Here is an 18,871-nt window from a genome sequence, read left to right as displayed (position 1 = left end):
TGCTGTTATAAACATTGGGTGTACATGCCTCCTTTGAATCATTATTTTTGTACCCTTTGGATAAATACATAGTAGTATAATTGCTGGGTTTGGGGGTAGTTCTATTTTTAATTTTTTGTGGAACCTTCATACTCTTTTCCAGAGTGGCTGCACCACTTTGCATTCCCACCATCAGGGGAGGAGTGTTCTTCTTTCTCGGCATCTTCAATAACATCTGTGGTTTGCTGAGTTTTTAATTTTAGCCATTCTGACCCCTGTGAGGTGGTTTTTCATTAAGATTTTGATTTGTATTTCCCTGATGATGAGGAATGTTGAGCATTTTTTCATGTGTCTGTCAGTCATTATGTCTTCTTTGGAGAAATGTTTGCTCATGCTTCTGCCCATTTCTTGACTGGATTTTTTTGGGTTTGAGTTTGGTAAGTTCTTTATAGATTTTGAATACTAACCCTTTATCTGATACGTCATTTGCAAATATCTTCTCCCATTCCATAGGTTGCCTTTTAATATACCATTTCTTTAAAAGACTGTCATGTCTCTGATTCCTCTGCAATACACCTTTGTCCTCTTTAGGGGCCTTTATATGTGTGAGTCAGCTTCCTAGTTTTCCATCTTATGTCATTCAACTCTTTATATATTCCTGTACTGATACTATACTACCTCAATCACTATAGCTTCATAAATCTTAATACCTATAAGACAAGACCTCCCTTACCCACACTTTGGAGGGAAATGTTTTGGAAAGAAGATTCTTGAATGAATTTACTGAGATAAATACCTACTGAGTAGATACCTACTGAGATAGGTATTCTAAGGCAAATATCATAATGATGACAGAGGTATTGTATATCGCCAAATGAGCATGTACTATGTATTGTCTCTTTCTATAGAAAGATAAGTAAATAGAGATACAAATACAGATATAGATATAGATGCATATATTAAATTGGATATGTAGATATTATGTGTGTGTGTGTGTATATATATATATATATATATATATATATATATGTTTTGTGTGTATCTTGTAATTTCAATATCTGAATCTTAACAAATAATCTTTGTATACTCACTGACTATAATTTCCTAATACTCCTGGTCATCTCTGAAGTGTGCTAGGTGTTTTAGGTGAAGTAGTAATTTATAGAGATAATTATTGAAGTCTTCAATAAGTGAACTTATCTATATATGATTTCAGATTATTCTGCCAGGCTGCTAGATCTTTAATATTTTGGGATCACTTTAAACCAAGGTCAAAAGGATATTAAATGGTCTAGTATTCCCTATGAGAATATTCAGTCAACCCTCTGCTCACTTTAAGGTGATAGCCCTTTAGTGCTTTTGGGGACAGGGGAGGTCTTCTGCTCTTATTTATGCCCTTCTCACCTGCAAGCTTATTTATTTATTTATTTATTTATTTATTTTGCAAGCCTATCTTAATTCAAATTCAAATTGTGAGAATCAGTGAATGCTCTCAGAAGAAAACAATTTAAGTACTCTTCTCTCTGTTTTGTCATTTCCCTATTTGGCCTCTTGAATTCTAAGATGTTCTTTAACCCCCATTTGTTGTTCTCAGTGGAAGGAATGAGCCAAATGACCTACCATTAACTGTTGACAACTTTTTTTTCTGTTTACAATTCTTTTTAATTTTTTTGAACAAGTGATATAATTATTTCTAAGTTCTAAATTTGATCAATATTGACAAATTGCCCTGCACAGAGGCTATACCAATTTGTAGTCCTACCAACCATGTATGAAAATGCCTCTTTGCCTCATCCTCATCTATATGGTATGCTATCCAACTTTGAATCTTTCATAATCTGTGAAATAATTGAAATCACTGCTATAAATGTAATGATAATTTTATGTTGTTTTAATCTATACTTCTTGTATTATGAATAAGAGTGAACATTTTTCATTTGCTTAAAAGCAACTTGTGTTTGAATCATTTGCTCATATTTTTGGACAGATGATTACTTTGATTTGAAAGAGTTATTTTCAATAAAAGGAAATAGCACATTTTTGATGTGGTTATTATATTTTCACACTTTTATCACTTATGTTCTGATTTTTTCTTATACTGGTTTGGTCAGAATTTAATATATTAATTTTATGTAATTGAGTTTATCAATGTGATTTCTTATGGCCTTCTTATTTGTGTCACACACATAAAAGTCTTTAATACACCGAGATTATAAAATAACTTCTCTCTGTTACTTTTATGCTTTGATAGTTTTTACAGTGCAGTCTTCAGTTTTCTCAAATTTATTTTAAGTGATGATATATGAATTCATTTTTGTCCAGATGGCTTCTCCATTATCCAAGAATCATTTATTGAATCATAATTTTCTCCTCCATTGATGTATATGACATAAATGATACAACGCCACCTTTATTATATACCAAATCCCTATTTTTTCAATTTATTTCTGGGCTTCCATATAACTCTCTGTTATGTACTAGCGCTGTCTTAGTTTAATTGTTGAAAATTTTAATACTTTTAAAATATCTGATGCTCTAAAACCTCAACAATACTTTTTTCCCTGAATTTTCCTATTAAAGTTTTTGCACATAAACTACAACTAGTTTCACAGAAAAAATCTTTTACTATTTTTATTGAGATCAAATTATATTTGTACATTAAGTTAAGGAGAATTTATATTTTTATGTTGTTATCCCATCCAAACACATGATACCTTTCCTATTTGTCGAAGACTTCCTTTCCCCATTGATACCATTTTCACATTTTCTTCATATGGAGGGTGTTTCTTGTGAAGTACATTCTAGCGTACTACCTTACTATTTTTTCCTAAAGAGAATAATGACAGCATAGCAGTTAAAACTATAGTCTATGGATTAAGACTCCTTCCATTTAAAATCCAGGTCTGCCACTTATGAACTGTATAAACACAAGCAAGCTACTTAAACTCTCTTTGCCTCTACTTTCTCATCTGTAAAGTGAAGTTGTAAGGATTAAATTAGTTGAGCCTGTGCAAGCATTTGAAAAGTGCCTAGTACATAATAACATTCAATATTCATCCAATTATAGCATTTGATATTAACTCTTATTGCTATTACATATGAATATCTTTGTCTATTAAATCTTCCAAATTTTTATTGCTTGTATAAACAGAAACTATTTGGTTTCTGTATATATTTAGTATCTATCCGGCTTATCAAACTATTTAATGTTTGCAATTATATTTTCAAAATGATTTTCTAAGTATATAATCATGTAAGTTTCAAGAGATACTTCATTCCTTCCTCTTATAATTCTTATATTCTAATTCTTTTCTCTTTTCTGTTTACATTGGCTAATACTTCCAGAAAATTATTCAAAACTTTAAAATACATAAATAATAATTGCAATCTTTCTTCTCTTGAATTCTGAGAGTACAGTTTCTCTTGGTGACCTGCTTATAATTCTGAGCAGACTTTTTCCATATTCTTCTTAGGGTCTTCTTTCTGTGCTTATCCTCAAATGCATAAACTTCCCAGAATACTCTTTTTCAGCACTACTTCTGTTCGTACATATCATCTTTGAATAATTTTATCCAAATTCTTCTAGACATATTCCCTACAACTTTAAACCTATATGTTCAATTCCCATCAGATATTTCCATCAGAATCTCAGAAATACTTAATATATCAACATGCTCAAAGTGGAAGTCATTCTTACTTGTGCACACATACTTTCCTTCATGGCAACTGCATAAATATAGTAATTAGAACTAGAAACACAGGTTTTATCTTCAATTCATTTTTTCCTTACTGCACTTAAATTCCATTATCGATTCAGTCCTATGTATTTTCCTTCAAGGTCATTCCTTCTTTAGCTGAAGTTCTTAATTTCCTTTCACAGGGTCTGTTGCCCCAGTCTTACGACTTTCAAGTAGGATGACTGACTGTTCCAGTTTTCTTGGAATTTGAAAGTTTTCCCAGGATTCAATACTCTTGGTACTAAAACATGAAAGTCTTAGGCAAAGTGGGATGAAAAGGCCACCCTACTTCCTGGTTGTCACCATTATCCCCTTTCGGTGATTGAAAGTCAAATGTATGTTATGAAAGATCTCCCCAGAAGTAGTGCATAAGCACACAAATTTTGCATTCAGTTGTAGGAGTTTAACAGATCTTCTGAATCTTTAGTTCAACTGATCACAGGATTTGAAGATTCAAATTTGAGTTTTTAACAAATCCTTGTGGATGTCAGAATGATTTCTCTAAAACTACAAATCTGACAATGTCATTCTCCTTCTAAATGAATTCCAGTAACTCTCCATTGCTTACAGACTGAACACAAAGTCTGTAACATAGAAGATATTTTGTGATCAAGGACTTGTCTTCATTTATCAATGCACCTCCTATGACTTTATTTTTATACCACACTCTTGTCATATCAAATGACTGAAACTTTTTGAAGGTATTAAGTTCCTCCATGCCTCGTATTTTGCACATGCTCATCATATAGTATAAAATATCTCTTCACCATTATCATATTTACCTTAAAATAACTACTGTATCATAGGAAATCTTGTTCTCTTTGAAACATTTTCCTCCCAAATTGTTCCAATAAATTAAATATATCTGGAGTCGATGCACACTTGTCATACCACTTATCTACTGAAGTTAAATTTTACAAACTTTTCTCTGCAAATACATTAAGATTGTGGAGCAAGGACAGTATTTTATCTCACCCTACTTTAAATCTCTAGTACTAAGCACAATGACTGACACTTTCTAGATAATCAATAAACGATTGTTAAATAAATGAATAGATAGGCAGAAATACAAGGATCATCTTACTCATAGAAAGGCAATTAAGAGCAACAAACTACACCTCATTAATTAGAATTGTGTTTACTTTTAAGAAAGACTGTATGAATTAGCTAAATGTCACCCTTACTAATTTTCTCATTAGCATGATGGCCTGTGATAACCTATGTCTCTGCTATCAGCTTTGCACACATTAAGAGAAAATGCACAAATGAACCAAAATTGTTGCTTTATATATTGCAGCTGAGCCTTCCCTAGAGGTCTCTTACCAGACTGGCAGCCAGCTCCAAGCAGTTTGTTAAAGTAGGAAAGATCATAGCAAGCATAACAGAAGTAATCTCTAATTCTACAGAATTTCATTGTTCAGACATATAAAAACCATCTTTGTAATAGTTTTCTGATGTTCCCACTTTGCTGGAATTCAAGCCCTTCAAAGAGTGTTGTATTATTCTGAAATCTGATTTTTGAATCATTGTAAAAGCAAAGTAAACATATAAATGGTGGTACTCAATTCTGTGTGTGACTTAAATAGGAATTATTCCTCTCTTATTAGGTCCTTTGATTTCCAATGCATTAGTGTAGCATACAATTCATTAAATGTATATAGAACTAAGTTCATAATTCTATAATTTGGATGAGCTCACAGTTTACTTTGGTTTCATTCTGGTGGGCACTGTTATGCTTCGCTAATGAGCTCTATATACTGTGTTGCCCTTTGGTGTTTGCCTACATCTCCCAAATGCTAACAAAACAAGTTGGAAAGTAAAATAGCTAATTGACTGTTCTGTTTTATTCCATGATGAAACATGCCTCATTGTGGATGAGTGTTGGCAGGGCAGAGGGTAAGAACTTGGATATTCATGGGAATCATCAGGAAATATTACTGCTCCTCAGAGTGGGGAGCAAATGAGAAATCAATGTTTTCAAGAAAGAGTTGAGATGAAACTATATGTCAAGTACAAGATGTCAAGTATAAGCAAGCAAGATGCAGATAAACTCTGGTGGGGAAGCAACAGATTAAGAAGAAAGAAGACATTTGGGATCAAGTGTACAACTCATATGATAGGTAAAAAGAGGAGAAAGTCATCTCAAGACTATAATCATAAATTACAATATCAATTGGCTAAAGCTCAATCTTTACTTTCTGCTGTGCTTTTCAAGTTCAGGAATCATAGGGAAAGTATGCTAATTGAACCCTAACGTCCACTTAACATTATATTCTTCTACTTCAGCTTGGACAGGCTTAAAGACGGCAGCCTACAATAGGAAAACTCTACCACTCCCTTCCATATCTGCTAGTTCTTCTTTATACAGTATTACTGTAGCAGAGGGAAATGAAGACAAGGAATAGACTCATTTTTACCTGACCTGGATGGCTTCATGCTTTCTACTTGGTAGCTGGTTAAAATACAGTCCTGGAAGATAATTTGGCCTCTCTCATTGGTGGCTTTTGTGGGCTTTGAGGGTTCTGCTTTTCTGCTCACCCAAGAAGATATATCTTTATTCTAGGTGATCACCTGCAACTCACACTTTCTGTCTGAAAATACACCTCCAACCTCTTTCTGATAAGTTTTGTTCATCTCTCCTGTTAATCATGCTGGTCAGGAACCATTCAGGATCCCTCTCCCATGTCACTGCTATTCTGTAAAGGAAAATACTAATGGCTTTCTTGCCCTGACAGACTCTGAGAGGCAGGCTGGTTCCCATACTATATAGCACTGTTCATTCCACTGAGAGAGCAATTGGCTGATGAAAAACAGACTCCAGTCTATGCTTGATAAAGTTTTCTTGTTCGTGGATCAGATAACAGTCTTGTGTCTCTCAGTGGAAGGAAATCAATTCATGGCTCTCTCAGTGTATCCATTAAAGTACTTTCCTCTGTTTGAAGAAAAAGGTAGCATCCACCATGGCTCTTTCACAGAAGGAAGATGAAGATTCCAGCATAGAATCAGCTCTCTCATTAATATCCTTTAATCTTCTCTGTCTCCGACCTATATATCCTTGAATTTGTTGAAGGTTCCAGAAAATTATTAAACTCTTGGAGCAATTTCCTTTGCAAATTTGCATGCAGTGAGAGAAGTGGTCTGTCTCACACTCACTTTGGTGTCCTGATAGTTATCATGAAGCATTTAATTCTAAACTCCTACTTCTTATCTTTCTGTAACCAGTAGTTCTAAACCTGAATGCATATTAGAATTACCAGCAAAGTTTTAAAACAAAAAATGTGGATGCCTGCCACTCCCCTCCCTAATTTTTTAAAATGTTCCCCATTTTTTAAAATGTTCTTGATAGTTTTAATGTGCAGCCCAGGCTGAAAACAACACATATAAGGAAATAACAAATTATGTTTTCTACTAATGGTTTTGGATGGAATAGATCTGCATTTTTTTTTCTGTTATGTTTTTGGACACAACTCTAGGCTAATGACTCTAAAAAGTATTCCTAATAATAAATTAATTTCAAATATTTCTCCCAAGGGAGTATCTCCCAAGAACTTATTATATTTATAGAATGATTAGTTTCTGTACCAATTTTAACTCAAATTGTTGATGTATTTTAAACTATTTTTATTCAAAGTGAAAACCATACTATTAGTTGCTGATTAGTTGTATTTGTCAATACAAATACAACATTTTCCATGTATGAATATTTCTTCTCTGTTGAATAAGTAAATGCATTTAAATTTTCTCATGCTTCCTATTATGCTAAAGCAATACAAAATTAACTCAAGGAGAGAGGGAAAGTTGAAGAAAGTCAATAATTATTACATTTTCTTTGGAAAAAAAAAACTGAGAGAAAACCATCCACACATGGAACAAGTCTGAAAGAAGCACATTTTTATTAATTCTATCATGTTTGAGATGAATTTTCCAAAGAAAGCAAGATGGTCCCCTAACATTCTTATTCTAGGAAGTCTAGTAGATTTTCCATAAAGCCTTTCCTATGCTGAAAATCAGAAGGTTCACATGTACAGACTGAGCCTAGTTGTTTATCCCGCCTAAGGTGCCAAGTGTCTTCAATGTCCAATTTTAACTTTAAGGGGAAAAGAAATCTATTGATTATCTTTCTGGGTAGAGCTGATAGTCTCAAAATTATTAAAACAGAAAAATAAATTTAATAAGCCAGTTTCCCTGCCTTCTGGGGCTTTTTAAGGAATTCATTACTACAGATGTACTCAGGCATATAAATGTGTGTGTTTGTGTGTATGTGTGCACACATGTGCATGCACGTGTGCACGTGCACAGATATGTGCATGTGTGCACATACACAAATGAATTCATTGCAACGGTATTCAGAATAGCAAAGAAAATAAAACAAACTATCCATCATTTTGGGAAAACAGTTAAATGGATGGTAGTAAAACTATTAAACAAAATGACATAGATTCATGTTTGCTGATAAAGAAAAATTTCTAAGATATGTTTAGTTTAAAAGGAAAGAAGTGTCCGTATACTCCTGACTCAGTCTTTGGGCATGTCTGTCTGTATGTCTGTCTGTCTGTCTCTCTCTATATATAAACACACATACATGCATACATATGTATATATGTATCTCTGTCTATATATGTGTGTGATTTCTGCAAGAGTATACAAAAAGTTAATCTTTTTTGTTAACTAAAACTAGTAACTTTTAGAAAATTTTCTATAAGGCACAAGTCTAAGCTATTGTCTGTAGCAGATACTTGCTTTTCTTTATGTATCTTTTTGAACTATTTTGAGATTTTTAAAAATCTTATTCATGATGCAAGTCTTAATTTTAATTAATTAAATTAATTTAATTTAATAAAAGACATTTTATTACAATTAATAACAAGTAGTTTTAAGTCACCTTAGTGACTTTAAGACAGGTTTATCTTTGAAAAATATGCAATAAAAACTATAAGACTCTGATGAAAATAATCCGAAAAAGAGACTAATGAAAATATATCTCATGTTAATGGATCAGAAAAATTAATGTTGTTAAAGTAGCCATATGATCCAAACTGTTTATAGATATAGTGTAATCCCTATCGAAATTCCAATGGCATTCTTCACAGGAAGGGAAAAAAAATCCTCAAATCTGTATGAAGTAACAGAACACCCTAAATAGTTAAACCAATCCTGAGAAAAAGACAAAACTAAAGGCAACACATTCTTGATTACAGCTGTAGAAATCAAAACAGTATGGTACCAGTATAAGAATAGATACATGAGCCAATAGAACAGAGTCAAGAGCTCAAAAATAAACTCCCATATATATGGTCAACTACTTTTTGACAAGGGAGCCAAGAATACTCAATGGAGAAAGGATAATCTCTTCAATAAATAACAATGGGAAAACTAGGTAACTACTTGCATAAAAATGAAACTGGACCCCTATCTTAAACCATTACAAAAAAATAACTTGAAATAGATTAAAGACTTAAATGAAGACCAAAATTATAAAACTCCAAAAAGTAAACATTGGAGAACAGCTCCTTGACATTGGTCTTGACAACAATATTTTGGATATGACACCAAAAGCACAACAAGCAATAAAGACAAAAATAAACAAGTGGGAGACATCAAACTAAAAAGCTGCTGCACAGCAAAGGAAACCATCAACAAAATGAAAAGGCGATCTACAAAATGGGAGAAAATGTTTGTGAACCATGTATCTCATGAGGAGTTAATATCCACCATACATAGAGAATTCACATAATCCAGTAACACACACACACACACACACAATTTAAAATAAGCAGAGGAACCGAATAGACATTTTCCCAAAAAAAGACATATGGGTGACCAATAGGTCATGTAAAAATGCTCAACATCTCTAATCATTAGGGAAATGCAAGTCAAAACCAGAATGATATATCACCTGTTAGAATAGCTGTCACCAAAAAGACAAAAGATAAAAAGTGTTGGTTAGGATGTAGAGAAAGGGGAAGGCTTGTGCACTGTTAAACATATACATACATGTATTAAGAAGGAAATCCTGCCATTTGCCAAAACTTGGATTGACACGAAGGGCATTATGCTAAATGAAGTATATCAAGCAGAGAGAGACAAACACTGTGTATCACTTAAATGTGGAACCTACAAAAGCCAGACTCATAGAAACAGATAAGAATGATGGTTTCCTAAAGCCTGGGGGTGGTAGAAATGGGGAGATGTCAGTTAAAGAGTACAAACTTAGAAAGAGTAAGTTCCATGGATCCAATGCACAATGGCATGATTGTAGTTAACAGTACTATTTCATACACTTGAAAGTTGCTAAGAAAGCAGATCTTCAATGTTCTCGCCAAAAAATATAAATGATAATTATATGACATGATGCCTCAAGGAGTTAGCTAATGCTATGCTGGTAATCATATTGCAATATGCAAATGTATCAAATGCATATAAGTATATACTTATATGTATATGCGTATCAAATCAACATGTTTACACCTTAAATTTACATGATTTTGTACATCATTTAAATCTCAGTGAAGCTGAAAAATAAGGAACAAGTTTAACTCCATGTCCATTCATTGCATTTACATATTAGCTTATTCATTTAATAAATATTTACTGAATGCTTACCCAGTTAACTGAACAACCACCAGTTCCTATTGCTTTGACAGGATGTTGTGAGGAATAAAAAAGAGTTACATAAGAGTCTGAATATTTGCAGTCATTCACTCATTCATTTGTTGACTCATACAATAAATACTATTTTATAAATATCTATCGTGCACCACATAAACCTATACAAGAGGGCTGGCATATCTCCTCTAAAGACATTGCCAAAAATGGCCACAATGAGGACAGAACCTACAATGTCCGTCAGGTCAAACTGACACCATGTCAAAAAGACTAGACCAGGAAGTAGTATTTACATGACGCTCATCACTGGGGCAGAGGAACAGGTACATTTATCCATTAACTCATTCGTTAAAGACTTATTGTTTTACTCTCTGCAAATAGCATTCTAAGGGCTCTTTCAGAATACAGAGTTATACAAAACATAACTCTTACTATTAGGAGTTTAGTTAAGGTAGATCTGCATTTCTTTTTAACATTTTGAAATTTATAAAATATTTTCATTTGTTATTTCACCTGATTCTAAAAAAAAAAACTGTGAAGTAAACCTGATAAGGTCTTTTTTTCTTTTTAAATAAACAAGAAATCAAAATTTTGAGAGAACAGGTATCTTGTTCAAAGCAGCTGACATGAGAATATAAACCAGTGTGGTTTTTGCTGTATATACCATAGACTTCCTTCAGGCATTTCTATATCTTACTGTGAAAGTAATTGGATCTGTTTTTCTTTGGCTAAATGTAAGAGCTTTATTAAAAAGAGAATTGCAAAAGTGATGTGTGCACACCTTGAGCTGTTTACTTCATTCTAATAAATGTGCATCTATTCTCTAATTTTTTTCATGTACACCATGCCTTTTCTTTGTGTATGGGCCACCTGACTAAAATTCCATGTAGTCTTTCTCATAAACTCACACCCATAATTCATCATCTGTGATTTCTCAATTTTGGCTCCTTTAAAGTGAGGCCAAAATTATAGAGACATGCGAAGTATTCTGAACCCAGAGTTCTTCTACATGTTTAACATTTCTCCCAATCTTTGACAATGATCTTGCCCACACATAATTTATCAGAAATATTTGGAGACCCTCCTTTTCAAGGCTTTCCAAAGTATTCAGTGCAGTTTTCAGAGAAACTGTAACTCTCCTTTGGGGATTGTATTTTATTGTTATACACCACTTAGTTACAGAAACATAGTTGGCACAAACATAGTTGGGAGCAAGCATGACTGACTTTGAATAAGCATGCAAAGCAATGACACAAACAGAAATGTTGGGGGGAACCCAAAACTGTGAACTACGGTTATCAGTCCATATGATTTATAAAGTGAATGATGAGAAATCACTAACCTGGTGGGTTTTTAAAATAGAGCTCAATTAAGAGAACTTCTGTAGTAGGAGGCAAAGAACTAGTCGCCCTCAAAGCATGATTGAGTGTGACCAGAAGCATCTTACACTTGCTGTGGCAGTCTGCAGATTCCTTAAATGGTTATCAAGTTGCATCTGCAACATTGGACAGTCCTAATGAAGAAAAATCCATGTCAACTAGGCAATCATGCACTTGACTTAGAGAAAATATTTGCTAAGTAGCATTCAAGAATATTTGCCCATCTTAAATGTGAAGCTGATCTTCATTACAAATACTTCAAGTTCTTAAAATACAGATGCTCTATATAAAAGTAATAATGACAACATTTTTTAACTTTATTCTACCTTTATCAAAGAGGACTGCTTCTCTACCTCTCCCCCTAGGGCTTATTACATGATTTGCGCTGAAAATGTGTAATGACACATTTGCTGAAACTGTCACTAAAACACTATCCTTAGAATATTAACAAAATCTAATTTGTTGGAGCTTTTAAAGTTCAGGTTACTTTCCTTATAAATAAAGACTCCTGTTCAGTCAGGTCTACATTAAGTGGAGCAGTGTGGGGAAAATAAGTATACTAAATGGGAGATGCATTGGGGAAGGTAGATGTTTATCCAGATCATTAAGAAAAATTTCTTTCGATTTCCTCCTAAGAGTTTTAGCAGAAAATATGAACTTTAATCATTGCGTGGTCATCTGAATACTCTGACCCACGGCTAAAGAACTGGCAATATATCTAATATATATATATATATATGAAATACCAGCATGACTGGCAGTCCTAGACTGTTGTTGTTATTTGGTAAGCTTTTGAGCACCACCTCCATGGAGAGTTCTGTGGCCTGTCTTACCATCAGAGTTTCTCTGTCCTATCAGTCCTAGTCATTAGAAGAAAGGTGTGGTTTTCTCAGTAAGCCACTCTCTGGACTAAACTCATTTGTCGTTTCCACAGCCAAGAGCTTTATCATAATAATTTTTGCTTTATCATAATAATTTTTGTCTGGAACAATTTTAGTCAAGTTCCCTTGAGTCACAAGTATGTGATTTCTCTACAGAGTGTCAAACTAAAGCCATTCTTACGGGACATTTAAGGGATCGTTTCTCTGCTTTTCTGCTAAATGGGATTTCAGTGAATAATTCAAATAGAAATAAAAGAACAAACAATATCACAATTTGCAGGCAAAGAATAGCAAACTCACTCTGTGAAATGGTTGAATTTCCTATCTCTCCTTCTTGCCTTTTTCTTCTGTTCTTTTTCCTCTTTATCTTTGTCTCTTCTTTCTCATTTTCCCCTTGATTTCTCACCCCTTCTTCCTTGACGTTTTAGAACATTTCTTTCAGTAATTCTACTTCTCTTTCTTTCATTTAGTCTACTTTTTCTTTCATTTAATCTACTTCCTTTTTATTTAATCTACTTTCTTTCATTTAATTCTACTCCCTCCCATCCCAGACACTCCCTGGGAGTTTCTGGCAAAGGTTCCTCTGGAATGATGGGGAAACTCACAGCAATGTGGTGTTCAACAACTGAACTTTAAGAGGTATGATTCAGAATGGGGAGTGGGACTCCAGTCTGACTTCAAAATCTGTGCTTCATCTGAGCCCGTCTTCACCGCCTGCTCCAAGAGGGGAATGGCTGGATCAATACCATTCCCACTCTAACTGTATGTGTAATGCTGACAACCTTTCCTTCCAGTAGATGAATTGCTACTCTAGACTGATTATGACCTCTTAATTTATGATGGCAATTATTAGAGTAGAAAGGCTTAAAATTGTTATACTATATTAAGGGAGGAAAAAATGGAAATTCATGGCAATGTGTAAAGTGTTTGAACTCTTCCATAGATGACTGAGAACTTGTTCAAAGGCTAAGGATGGTATTCATTGATTGCCCAGCTGTTGAAGAGAGAAAAAAGAACACTGATACAAAGCTTTGCAATGAGCTAAAAGAAGAGAGGCAATAGCTAAATTAGGTATTAACTTAAACCTCAGGCTAAGCCTGGGGGGGTCTTATAAACTCTCTCATATTTCTTATATAGATTCAGTATTTTTTAATTCCTTCATAATGATATGATAGTTTTGCTTAACTGTGGCAGTTGCTAATCCAACACCAATGACAATAACATCACAAATCAATATAGTCGCTCTGTTCAGAGCTTCTAAGTCTTTCTTTTGCAATATGTGAACTTTATATAACCTAGAATTTATGAAATGGAACCATATGTAACCTCCATACTTTCCCCATTTTCAGAACCCTATACCACTGAAATAATCCTTTCTAATACCTGCTAAGAATAATTGGGTAAATCATATTGCACAGATGTTTATGAAAAACTTTAACTTTAACTGAGCAACTGTCTATTTCCTCACTTATTGAAGAATTCAGAATGTAAGGAAAATTGTAATTTCATCATATAGTATATCTTCAATTTCTTATTATGTCTGAACTCTGACAGTGTTTTTGCCCAGTGAAGAATTCAAATATTAATATCCTGATTTCCCAATAATACATTTAATATTTTAATTCCCTTTTTTTAAAAAAGAGTATATTTGAGGACTTTGTTAAAATTCTTTGTGCCTCTTCCTTTTGATTCTCACTGCTGGTCCAGCCTCTTATCACTCATCCCTAAATTATTGTAATAGTCTCATAAGCCATTCTCCGGCCTTCGGTTGCTTTACATATCCAATTCGTTCTACACATTGCAGCCATTGGATTACTAATATTCCTAAAACAGATCTTTGATTGTGCACAGAAAGCATCCATGGTACCCCATTAACTAACTACAGGATAAAGTCCAGATTCCTGAGTTATCCATAATCTGGCCTCACCAATCTTCCAAACTCTCTAGTTTTACCTTTAAACACTTCATCTGTGAGCCAGCCAAACTAGTTCCCTGAACTTCTACAGAATTTATTATCTATACAATTTCTTCTTATCATTAATCGAACATTCAGCCTTCAGTTGTCATCCCAGGCCTTAAACTAAATGCCCAAATACCTTAAGTGTTTGTCATCAAATTGATTATTCATAAAATAATTAATATCAGTGTTGTTTGCTTCCTTGTATCCCGCACAAGGATTAATAGAAATGATTATTTCTTTCAGGAAACATCTTAAAGTTCCCTACAGACGACACAAAGGTAAATAAGACATGACTCCTGCCTTCAAACCATTTACCTCTAGAAGGAAGATGAAAAAGTACAATAGTAAATATAATGCGGTATGAAAGTTCTAGTCTAAAGGGATGAAGAAAGGTGTGTGAGAACAAAAGTTAATGTAGGTAAGGGATGTTGGGAGTGGAAGGGGGTTTTTCATATGACAAAAAGTCATAGAATGATATTTGAATTGGACTTTGAAGGATAAATATAAATTTTCCTAGGCAGAGAGGAGAGCTTGCCATTGAAATTTCAGTGTTCTCACTTTTGTACATCTATCCTTTTGAAATAATCTTTGAAAAAAATCTCTGTGAAGATTCTTAATGGTTCCCACCAGGAACCTGCTCCTGTTACTAAAGAATGTGAATGTTAATTTCTTACTTCAGGCCATTCCTACCTTTACTTGGTTACTGGAATTTGAGACATTTGCACACTTTAGGGTTAAAATTCTGACTAATTTGGAGTAATTTTTTTTCAACCCATGACCAAAGGCCAGTGGCCAGTTCTCAAATACTTTTTAGAGACTTTCTGTGGACCTTTAATGGACACTTCCAACTCAGCTTTATAGAGGGGACTCAGCTGGAGTTCCTCAAAGAACATCGGTTCAGAGACTCAACTCTGTACCTTCCTGCAAGTGGGAGTTAAAACCCAGCCTAGGTTTGAGATCCTGAGGATCACTCAGCTTTAATTCAGTGCTCTGCTTTAATTCAGTGTTCTGATTTTGAGATCTTTCTTTCTATGTTTGGGGATTTTTCTTTCTGGTTTTAAAGCTTGGGGATACTTCTATCTATGTACATCTATAATTATCTATAATATTATATCACATATAAAATTATATATTATATAATTTTGGTTGCAGTTTATCCAACAAATCTTTATATCATCTCAGCCTGTCATACTGATGAGAACTATTACAATTTATTTTAGGCTTATTGCCTTAGGATTACTTTCTAGGAGTGAAACATATGGTCAAATGGTAATTATATTTTTAGTAGTCTAGGATATTGCTATAAGTTCCAGAGGAAGACATATGTCAATAAAAATAATAAGATCATTCATTCAACAGAATATTTTGTTTAGTTGCCTTATCCACAGGCAGGTAAACATCTTGAGAAGTATTAAGAAGAAATGAAATATGGGGCACCTGGGTGTCTCAGTAGGTTGAGTGTCTGACTCTTGGTTTCAGCTGAGGTCATGGACTCAGGATCATGAGATCAAGCACCACATCAGGCTTCATGTTCAGGGAGAGTCTGCTTGAAATTCTCTCTCTCCCTCTTCCTCTGCCCCTCCCCCTGTTGATGCTCTTTCCCTTTCTCTCTCTAAAATAAATAAATCTTAAAAAAAAAAGAAAAGATAAAATACTTCATTCCATTTCTCTCCAGAAACAAGACCCTTTAAACAAGACCCTTTCTCAGTTGCTGTAGCAGCATTTTATCAATCCTTGAGGCCTACAAAGTTTACCTTACAAAAGGATGACATACCCCTTGGTGTCATGAAAATTTACTCTCATTCAGGTGTCTATGCTTTTTCTGCAAAGGTCCAGATAATAAATATTTTAGGTATTATGATCTGTTGCAACTATTTAATTCTGGTGCTCAATTACAGCACAGAAGCAGCCACAGACATTTCGTACGTAAAGGAACATGGCTATGTTCCAATAAAACCTTATTTATAAATTTAGGTAGCAGGTGGATTTGGTAGATGGGCCATAGTTAGCCAACCCTGATGTAATTGAAGAAACAAAGAAATGGGGAATGTGTATGTATTAGTTAAAGTTTTCCAGAGAATCAGAACTGATGGTGGATAGATAGATGATAGATAGATAGATAGATAGATAGATGATAGATATAGAAATAGAGAAACTTTAAGGAATCAGCTCATGTGACAGTAGGGTTTTATAAATGTGGGTGGGCTGGCAAACTAGAAACTCAGGTAATGGTTGAGGTCTTGGTCTTGAATCCAAAATTCATATATAACAGGCCTGGAGGCTGGAAATTCAAGCAGGAAGTTAAACTGCAACCTTGAGGTCAAATTTCTTCTTCTCTGAGAAATCTCAGTTTTTGTTCTTAAGCACTTCTGTGGGTTGGATTAGCTCCCCATCCCCCATATGGAGGAGAAGCCACTTTATTTAAAGTCAACTAACGGCAAATGTTAATCAGATCTAAGAAAAACATACCATCACAGCAGTATCTAGACTAGTGTCTGGCCAAACTACTGGGGGTCATAGCCTAGGCAAGGTAACACATAAAATTAACTATCAAAGCATATGTGGTATAGTAAGTACAGACAGAGAAATCATATAATTACATATCACAAACTATATCTAATAGGGGCCAAAATACTTCTCTAAAAGAGTGATATGTTGAATAAGGCAATGAAACAAAGTTTTTAAAATTTTAACAATATAGTTTAATCATAAGAACAATAGCACTTATGATAACATTTTATATGTATCAAGCAGTGTTCTAAGCATCTGTCATGTACTATCCCATTTAATTCTCATGGCAACCTGATTGTATAAGTCTTGTCCCCACCTTGCAAAACACATTGACAAGATAGCTTATGCATCTATTGTTGACCAAGTGATTGTAGTCTGAAGACACTTTCTACCATGTGATACTCTGGTTTCTTGAAAGGGCTCATTAAAAGATGACACAAAGCAAACAGGTAAAAGAACTTTTTGAGTCATGGATTTTCTAAATGATCTTTGCTTATAAGAATAAAAAGTGTAGGGACGAAAACCACACTTAACTGTGGATCTATTATGAGCTGAGCAATTTAATTATTATCACAACCAGTCCCCAAATAACCCTAGAAAGAAGCACAAGCCCCACAAAGCCATATTTCTTGCTGGAGGTAGACAAAGCTTTTATGTGCTGCTGGCCAAGGTTATAAGTGAAGGAATAATATTAAATCCAGTTCTGTGAAATTCATGCCCTGGGCACGCTATCCCGCTGCCTTGTTTTAAAGTGCAAACTGATGTTCAAGAACTTCAGGGTTATTTTGCAAAAAGACACCACCCAGTAGGTGAATTCATAGTCCAATTTCAGCTCATGTCTACTGGACTCTATGCTCCAGGCATGGTGCTAAGCATTCTGCATTGTTGATCTCACGAAGTTTTCTCAACCAGCCTATGAAATAGCAGGTGTTACTGTGCCCATTTTCGTATAGGGAAAGTGTGGTCTAGAGCAGTGAACCATCTTTTCTCAAAGACACACTTAACAAGAGGTTGACTCAGATCTGAAAAAATACCAAAGCCTGGAATTCTATACCCTCTGCCACACTTGAATCACAGTACTGTTCTTAAATATTTCCCCAAATTGTTATCCGAAGGACGACATCCTCCTCATTCCAAGAACTATTCTCTTTTCTGTTTCAGTGTGAGCAACCAATATGCTTTCTACCTGTGGGACAGCATTTGAGGGGCTCAGGGGCCTCCACAACACAGAAGGCCTGGAAGAATATGTCAGGGCATTGATGGCATTCCCTTCTTGGCTTCGGTTTTGGGTTTTGGTTTTATTTTGTTTCTGTTTTTGTTTTGGAACTTGATGCCTCGATTTCAGTAAAAGGGGTGAGGAAACAAGTGACCAGTAGGTTGGAAAAAGAAATACAAAGAGAAAAGAGGGGACCGGTGATGACGATAACCCTGCCCTCCAAGAAGAATGAAGGGCTGAAGACTTACATTTGTGTTTTGAAGATGAAAAGAATGTATTACATGGGTGTTATTTCATGATAGAGCCAAAAGTCTGGTTTCCCCCATCTGGGGAAAGCCCAGCCACTGACTGCCAGCTGCTTTCTATGGGGGCTCTCTCTGACTGCACTGAATCACCCCAAGGAGGATATTAGAAGCCCAGAGGGAAAGAGTCTTCAAGAGCATAGCTTCTGCATATAAAGTGAATTTATTATTTATTTGTGCCACAGCTGTTACACTTTGGTATTCACCTAAGCAGAAAACTCCCAATGAGAAAAAAAAAAAAAAAAAATATATTAATAAAAATTATATATAAAAAAAAAAAAAATTAATATATTATCATAT

Source organism: Mustela nigripes, chromosome 10, assembly GCF_022355385.1.
Source record: "Mustela nigripes isolate SB6536 chromosome 10, MUSNIG.SB6536, whole genome shotgun sequence".
Lineage (NCBI taxonomy): Eukaryota > Metazoa > Chordata > Mammalia > Carnivora > Mustelidae > Mustela > Mustela nigripes.
The sequence above is the reverse complement of the archived record's forward strand: the minus strand, read 5'-3'. Positions refer to the sequence as shown.